Source organism: Triticum aestivum, chromosome 4A (genome assembly GCF_018294505.1).
Source record: "Triticum aestivum cultivar Chinese Spring chromosome 4A, IWGSC CS RefSeq v2.1, whole genome shotgun sequence".
Classification (NCBI taxonomy): domain Eukaryota; kingdom Viridiplantae; phylum Streptophyta; class Magnoliopsida; order Poales; family Poaceae; genus Triticum; species Triticum aestivum.
In genome coordinates, this window is record NC_057803.1 from 320679617 (window position 1) to 320688484 (window position 8868).

An 8868-nucleotide genomic window follows, 5' to 3' on the forward strand; every position below is an offset into this window, starting at 1 on the left:
TTCTGGACTTGTTGCTTGTTGTTCCGGCCTCATTTAAACTTGCCTAGATAGGTGGTTTTCATTATGCTTCAACTCTTGCCATGTTTGACAACATTTAATATTGTTGGGTACCTAAACGAGAGAGAACTAAATAAGTCGTGTGGTGTTTTGTCAATATGCAACTCGTTGCATATTGAGCTCCACTTAACTTGTAGTGTTGCTTGTGCATTTTGCCATGCCATGCCTCATTTAACTGGACATGCATCATACTTGGTTCTGCATCATGCCATGCTTATGTGATGGTTGTTTACTATGTTGTTTGCTCCTTTCCGGTGTTGCTTCTTCGGGTTAGTTCCGATAACGTCGCGTTTGTGAGGATTCGTTCAACTACGTCCGTTTGTCTTCTTCATGGACTCGTTCTTATTCCTTGCGGGATCTCAGGCAAGATGACCATGCCCTCGAAATCACTTCTATCTTTGCTTGCTAGTTGCTCTCTCTATTGCTATGTCGTGGTGCCTACCACTTGCTATAGCATGCCTCCCATATTGCCATGTCAAGCCTCTAACCACCTTTCCTAGCAAACCGTTGTTTGGCTAAGTTACCGCTTTGCTCAGCCCCCCTTATAGCATTGCTAGTTGCAGGTGAAGATGAAGTTTGTTCCATGTTGGAACATGGATATGTTGGGATATCACGATATCTCTTATTTTAATTAATGCATCTATATACTTGGTAAAGGGTGGAAGGCTCGGCCTTATGCCTGGTGTTTTGTTCCACTCTTGCCGCCCTAGTTTCCGTCATACCAGTGTTATGTTCCTTGATTTTGCATTCCTTACGCGGTTGGGTTATAATGGGAACCCCTTGACAGTTCGCCTTGAATAAAACTCCTCCAGCAAGGCCCAACCTTGGTTTTACCATTTGCCTCACCATCACCTACTTTTCCCTTGGGAGTCGTGCTCCCGAGGGTCATCTTTATTTTAACCCACCCCCCTGGGCCAGTGCTTCTCTAAGTGTTGGTCCAACCTGAGCCATGTCCGGCGCCCCCTGGGCAACCAGGGTCTATGCCAACCCGACGTCTTGCTCATCCGGTGTGCCCTGAGAACGAGATGCGTGCGGCTCCTATCGGGATTTGTCAGCACATCGGGCGGCTTTGCTGGTCTTGTTTTACCATTATCGAAATGTCTTGTAACCGGGATTCCGAGTATGATCGGGTCTTCCTGGGAGAAGGAATATCCTTCGTTGACCGTGAGAGCTTGTGATGGGCTAAGTTGGGACACCCCTGCAGGGTTTGAACTTTCGAAAGTCGTGCCCGTGGTTATGGGCAGATGGAATTTGTTAATATCCGGTTGTAGAAAACTTGACACTTAATCTAATTAAAATGAATCAACCGCGTGTGTAGCCGTGATGGTCTCTTCTCGGCAGAGTCCGGGAAGTGAACACGGTTCTTGTGTTATGCTTGGACGTAAGTAGTTTTAGGATCACTTCTAGTTCACGACCGTGCTTTGCTTCTCTTCTCGCCCTCATTTGCGTAAGTTAGCCACCATATATGCTAGTGCTTGCTGCAGCTCCACCTCACTACCCTTTCCTACACATAAGCTTAAATAGTCTTGATCTCGCGGTTGTGAGATTGTTGAGTCCTCGTGACTCACAGATACTTCCAAACAGTTGTAGGTGCCGATGATGCCAGTGCAGATGACGCAACTGAGCTCAAGTGGGAGCTCGATGAAGATTATGTCCGTTGTGTTGTTTCGTTTTCCTTTCGATCAGTAGTGGAACCCAGTTGGGGCGATCGGGGATCTATGCATTTGGGGTTGTCTTTATTTATGTTGGTTCCGTAGTCGGACCTTGATTGTATTCTGGTTGATGTAATGCTATATTTATGTATTGTGTGAAGTGGTGATTGTAAGCCAGCTCTTTATCCATTTCTTATTCAGTACATGGGATGTGTAAAGATTACCCCTCTTGCGACATGCCTAATATGCAGTTATACCTCTAAGTCGTGCTCCGACACGTGGGAGATATAGCCGCATCGTGGGTGTTTCACTAAGCCCATATTTCGGGTGCACCTTTCAATCAATGTTTAATTGTGTATGCATTCCCCGAGCATACATCATTATATCATTTGATCTGACAAATGTTATCTCCTTGTTCACATGATTGTGGAAACTCATCTTTTTGGGAATCTCGAGGAATGGTCGTTGAGTCCATCAGCCACCTCCTCATCCTCTCCTTGGTTTACTGATGAACTCTTGTTTCGGAACTCGCTTCCATAGTTCATTTCCCAAGAATCTTACGATGTCTTCTCGTCAATTTGTGTTGCACCTTTTATTCTCAGGCATCCTGAGTCTGAGGTATCCTGACACCAATCGGATCTGAACCTCGGTCAGGTATGATGGTTGGGACATATTTTCCAAGAGTGATAACATTGGTCCTCATATGACCCGGGAAGGTGATGTCATGCCTAGCACACCTGGCCGGAGGACCTGTTGTTATATTTCCTTTTTAGCAAGGTTAACCATTCTTCCATGAGGAAATTATAAGACTTATTTTATAAGTTATTCCTGATGAATCCTTTGTGTATGCAAAGTCCAACCTTTGCTGGAAAACCATGTCAATGATATCTCGAAGCATGTATGTGGTACTCCTATCATCAATAAGAACATTTGAAGCCCAATGCTAAATGTTTCTTGCTCAATTATCCAAACACTGTTGTATGGGCAATGTCATGAAAATTCTCTCTCCTTTCCTAAGGGTTTTCTATGTTATATCATGTCATGGATATCATGCTCTGCTTGTCCTTGGGAAGAATATACCCTTGAAATATGTGTTTAAACACATTTTCTTTTCCATTGTTCTGTTTAAATCTGATAATCATATTTTTCCTTTCCATTGATTGGTTTAACCTTTTTTGTGATCTATATGATCTAAGTAGTAATATCCTCCTGCTTATGTAAACACCTCGGTGTACAACTATGTCAGTAAGACCCTGTTACTATTGTTGATGACATTCTGGTAACCACCGATGGACGAGAACCTTGCCTATTGGTCCGCCTCGTTCAACGAGCAGGAAAATGGTTCTCATCGTCCCTCGCCCTTGGTACCAAAGTTGTTGCCGACATAACTGACAACCTCTTCTCTGACGTGCCTTGCTTACATGATCGTGCAAGATGTCATCGCCTTTCTACGTTTAACCCACATGGTGGGCCCATAACCCACAGTTCTACAGGATCGAAACCTGACTCTACTGTACACCCCTTGTTCCCAAAGTTATTTCTCGTGTGTGGCCTCGTATGGTATTCACGAGCCACCGTCCGAGAGATCATCAATTCTGGTATCAGACATGATACCTATTCCCACTGCTCTGAACCCCTTTGGTGCCCTGTTTCAGGCATCGAATGATTGCCTATGCGCTTGAAACTTCTATTTTGCACCATCTTACTTTACTCTCGATATTTTTTTAAGTTTTAATTCGAGAGTTACTTTCCGCCACCTTCCCTGATGTTATCAACCAAATAGTCGACCTTTTAGAGGTCCGTTTTTTCGAAGTTACCCCTTGTCCTTCATACGTACAATGAAGACTCCGAAGAAAGGATGAAAACTTCATCCTGATGCATTGATGCATAGAAATGAAGATATCAACTAAAGTGTCCAACCCTTCGAGAAGAGAAACCAAGACCGAGAAGATTTGTTAGAATTTCATAACCGGACATTTTCCCCTTACTCCCTCTCTTAAATCTCGGGGCGAGATTTCTTGTAGTGGAGGAGATTTGTGACGCCCGGATATTTAAGCTACAGTGAACCTCTGCTAATGATGCCATGTCACCACGCTTACTATCGCTAACCTCGTGTAGTTCCAAAACCGATTCAAAATTCAAATTCTAAATCAAGTCAAATAATTAAAGTTTTCAAAAGTCAAAACTTAAATGTTCTTAATGTGACAAATAGATCATGGATAATATTGGTGGAGAAACAACCTCTTTATAAAATAATTAAATACCCTAAAGTAATTAAACATCAACAAAAACAATTAATTATACCCCTTTATATTTTATAAAATACTAGACTATTTTAGCTAGGTGCCAAAGTTATTGTGGCAGTGGTATAATTAATGTTCCTATTTTAGGTGCTAATTGAATGTTTTACAAAACTAAAACAATTTGGGAAATAAAATTAAAATAGAAAAGAAAAATAAGAATAAAAAAAGCTTCCCCATTAGGCCAACCGGCCCAGCCTGATTCCCCCCCCCCTCACTTGTATCCTTCCTCTGTATAGGGGGAGGCGTGGCAAACATCCCGCGGCCAGGCCGCTCCCCTACCACACGCCGACCATCGGCGCCCCGTGGACGCCTATAAGCCATCCCCCGCGGCCCCCGGCGCCCAACCCTAGCTCCACATGCCCCACGTCCCTCTTCCCTACTCGCATCCGCCGCCGCCCGCGACCCCCATGGACGCACTGCCATGAAGCTCGCGCCTATCATCGTCCCCGCGCCCCACCACGGTGCCCAGGAGCTCCGCTGTGGACGACTAGTTCGTCCTCATCAAGAAGATCGAGCCAAGACGCCGCATCGCCGCTGTCTTCGACGTTCTCCCGAACTGCATCCACCGCAGCACGTCGTCGCTGTCGATTTGCTAGTCACCGGCCAAGCCTGCACCTTCCCATCCTCCTCGAGGCACCCCCAAGTCCCTGCGAGCAACCCCCCTATTTTCCATGCTACCCCCCATAGATCCATCGTCGTAGTCGTCCCCCCTGCTATCGTTTCTGCCTGCGCCCCCTGCTTGTGCTGCTGGAGTGCACTGGCTGCTGCTGCCGCCCTTTGCCGCTGGCTGCTGCGCGCCCACCGCTACTTGCTAGCCTCCCGCACACCCTCGTTCCCCCTGCGAACTCGCTGCCCCGCCTCGGGTCGCAAGCGTCGGGCGCCCCAGCCCCTCGCTCGGCCGCGCCAGGCCGTGCTGGCCCGCGCCCTCCGCCGGTCGCGCCTACCCTTCCCCCGCTACCTTATCATGCTCCAGGGCCTTGGCCGCCGGCGTTTTCTACGTGCGCGCCCGCCGGAGCACCCCGGCCGCGCCCACCACTGCCGCCCACTCGCGTGCCTGCCGCGCTGGCCTGCGCCCCTCCCGCGCGATGCCGCGCCCGCCCACGCCCCCTGACCACATCGCGGCCGTGCCCCGAGCACGCAGGCTCGTTCATGGCCGCCGTCGCCGCCCCACATACCCCGGCCGCCCGCTACACGCACCCCCCCCCAACGCTGCTGCTTGTGGTCGGCGCCGTCCGCGACTCCCCTCCCGGTCTGGCCTCGCCCGCCGTGCACCCCGCCACGCCCTCGCACCGCGGCCCCGGCTGGCTGCCGGCCAGGTCCGGCGCCCGGCTTCGTCGCCCGCGTGTGCGTCGGGCCAACGCCCGCACCAACACGCTCGATAGCACCACCCTGTTTGGCCCCTGTGCCACTGCACGTGGGGCCCGGCCCCTTGTTAAAAGAAAAGGAAATAAAAATGTTAATATTTAATTAATTAATTAATTAGGTTTAATTAAACTAATTAAAATTTATTAGACTAATAACCTAGTTAGACTAAATTAACTAGTTAGTTAATGTAACAGTCAATGACAGGGAGCCCCACCCCCTGTTGACCAGTCAAACATTGACTGGTCAACTGGGACCCCCTGGCCCACCTGTCAGCTTCTGGTACACTTCTGTGTACGCAGAGTTGGGTGTTACTAGCATTTAGCTATTTAATTTCGAATTAATAATAATTCAAAATATTGCTAAAAACTTGGAAATATCATAATAAATAAACCGTAGCTCGGATGAAAAAGTTTTATACATGAAAGTTGCTCAGAACGACGAGACGAATCCAAATACGCATCCCGTTTGTCTGCCACACATCCCTAGCATAGCGAACACATAACTTTCCCCCTCCGGTTCATTTGTCCGAAAACACAAAACACCGGGGATACTTTCTCGGATGTTTCACCCCTTCACCGGTATCACTTGTCCCTACGTTAGGTCACCCCTAGCACAAGTATTGCCGCATCTTGCTTTGTGTTACATTTGATTGCTCTGTTATTTATTGTGTTCCCCCTCCGTTACTTATTTCTGGTAGACTCCGAGACCGCTGCCGATGTCCGTGTGTTCGACTACATCGAAGATGACCCCTCCTTCTTGCCAGAGCAACCAGGCAAGCCCCCCCCCCCTTGATCACCAGATATCGCTATTCTTCTCTCTACTGCTTGCATTAGAGTAGTGTACCATGTTACTGCTCTCCGTTAATCATATTCTGATGCATAGCCTGTCCTTGCTACTACTATTGTTACCTTACCTGCAATCCTAAATGCTTAGTATAGGATGCCAGTATTCCATCAGTGACCCTACTTTCTTGCCCGTCTTCCATGCTATACTATCGGGTCGTGATCACTCGGGAGGTGATCACGGGTATATACTATTTACTTTATACATGATACATGTGGTGACTAAAGTCGGGTCGGCTCGTAGAGTACCCGCAAGTGATTCCGATGTGGGGGCTGAAGGGGCAGGTGGTTCCATCCAGGTAATGGTGGGCTTGGGTTCCCGACGACCCCCAACTGTTACTTTGTGGTGGAGCGACAGGGCAGGTTGAGACCACCTAGGAGAGAGGTGGGCCTGGCCCTGGTCGGCGTTCGCTGTTACTTCAAAATAACACGCTTAACGAGATCTTGGTATTTGATCTGAGTTTGGCCACTGGCCTATACGCACTAACCAACTATGTGGGAACAGTTATGGGGACTCGACGTCGTGGTATCAGCCGAAGCCTTCATGACGTCAGCAACTGAGCGGCGGGCGCCGGATTGGACTGGAACGCCTGCTCTTGTATTAGGGAGGCTGGGTCTGTTTCCGGCCGCTCTCGCAACGTGCAGGTGTGCAATGGGCGATGGGCCCAGACCCCTGCGCCATAGAATTTAGAATGGTGTACTGACCTCTCTGTTGTGCCTAGGTGGGGCTGCGACGTGTTGATCTTCCGAGGTCGGGCATGACCCAGGAAAGTGTGTCCGGCCAAATGGGATCGAGCGTGTCGGGAAATGTGGTGCACCCCTGCAAGGAAGTTTATTTATTCGAATAGTCGTGTCCCTCGGTAAAATGATGACCCGGAGTTGTACCTTGACCTTATGACAACTAGAACCGGATACTTAATAAAATACACCCTTTCAAGTGCCAGATACAACCCGGTGATCGCTCTCTCACAGGGCGACGAGGAGAGGATCGCTGGGTAGGATTATGCTATATGATGGTACTTGGTGAACTTACCATCTATTCTCTCCTATATGCTTCAAGATGGAGGCTGCGAGAAGCGTAGTCTTCGATAGGACTACCTATCCCCCTCTTATTTTGGCATTCTGCAGTTCAGTCCATAGATACTACCCATTTCATTGATACCAATGCATATGTAGTGTAGATCCTTGCTTGCGAGCACTTTGGATGAGTACTCACAGTTGCTTTGCTACTTCTTTTTCCCCTTTTCCCGGTTATTGTGATCACATGATAGAGTCCAGGAGCCAGAGAATCCGAGGATGATTCTACGTGGAGTTCGACTTCGAGGAGTAGTTAGGAGGTCCCAGGCAGGAGGCCTTGCCTTTTCGATCGTTACTACTTTTGTGCTAGCCTTCTTAAGGCAAACTTGTTTAACTTATGTATGTACTCAGATATTGTTGCTTCCGCTGACTCTTGTGTATTCGAGCTTATGTATTCGAGCCCTCGAGGCCCGTGGTTGTAATATAAAGCTTGTATTATTTTAATTTGTGTCTAGAGTTGTGTTGTGATATCTTCCCGTGAGTCCTTAATCTTGATCGTACATATTTGCGTGTATGATTAGTGTACGATCAAATCGGGGGCGTCACAGTCGGACCATCCATGTCAGTCGTCGACCTCATCTCCATCGAGGCCAGGCGATGGACTCCAGTGATGAAGAGTAGGAGGTGGGGCACTGACGTGTCAACGTCCGGCGGAGAGCGCGGCGTGGGACAAGGGCATGCCCATGACCGACAGGCAAAGAATGGACTAGGGTAGGTCACCTTTGCTATGTAAAAAGTTTCCTTATTTTTGGCAAATGTAAAAAAACAGGTTGGATGGTTGTGCCGCTAGCACTATGCGCATACACATTCGCTTTGAAGCATAACATATTCAAACATTATGTTACACCCTTTTCCCTTTATAAGTCTACTCTCAAAGTTCACATCAAGGTTTTTAATGAGGTTAATATCAACACAAGAATATATGGCATACCTCCTATTTTCCCCACTAGGGTTTTCTAACATATGTATGCAAGGCATATTAACTATCCTCTAAAGTTACCAATGAGTTTTGTCCTTTTGAGTTTTTTTCATATAAGTTATTAAAGAGACAATTACCATCATATGTCATCATTTTCTCCTTACATTTTTTTCATTGGGTTTTAAAGAGTTTTCAATGGCACATCATATCACACTCTTTCTTTATCAACTTTGACTATAGTTTCTCACAAAAGATTCTTAATGAGGCGATATATGCAATACTTGCCAATTTTTCCTAGTGAGGTTCCAAGGAAAGTTTACAAAACATATTTATTGTTCTTCAAACTCATCAACGAGTTTTCTCTTTTTTCAAAAGTTTTCTCATATAAGTTATCAAGGCAATAATCATAATATGTTGCATCATTTTCTTCTTATTGTTTTTCCCAATAGGTTTAAAGGAGAACATATCAGCAATATTCTCCTCATATTTTCTCACAGGGTTTTGGGGAGAATCTCAAGATTATACAAGGATTTCTTAAGATGGATGATTATACAAGAAGTCCTCGGCAATGAAACACTCAAGAAGCGGGTGTTGTACAAGGGGGTGTTCGGAATTAATTAGCACATGTCTATTATTAATCGGCACATGCTAAT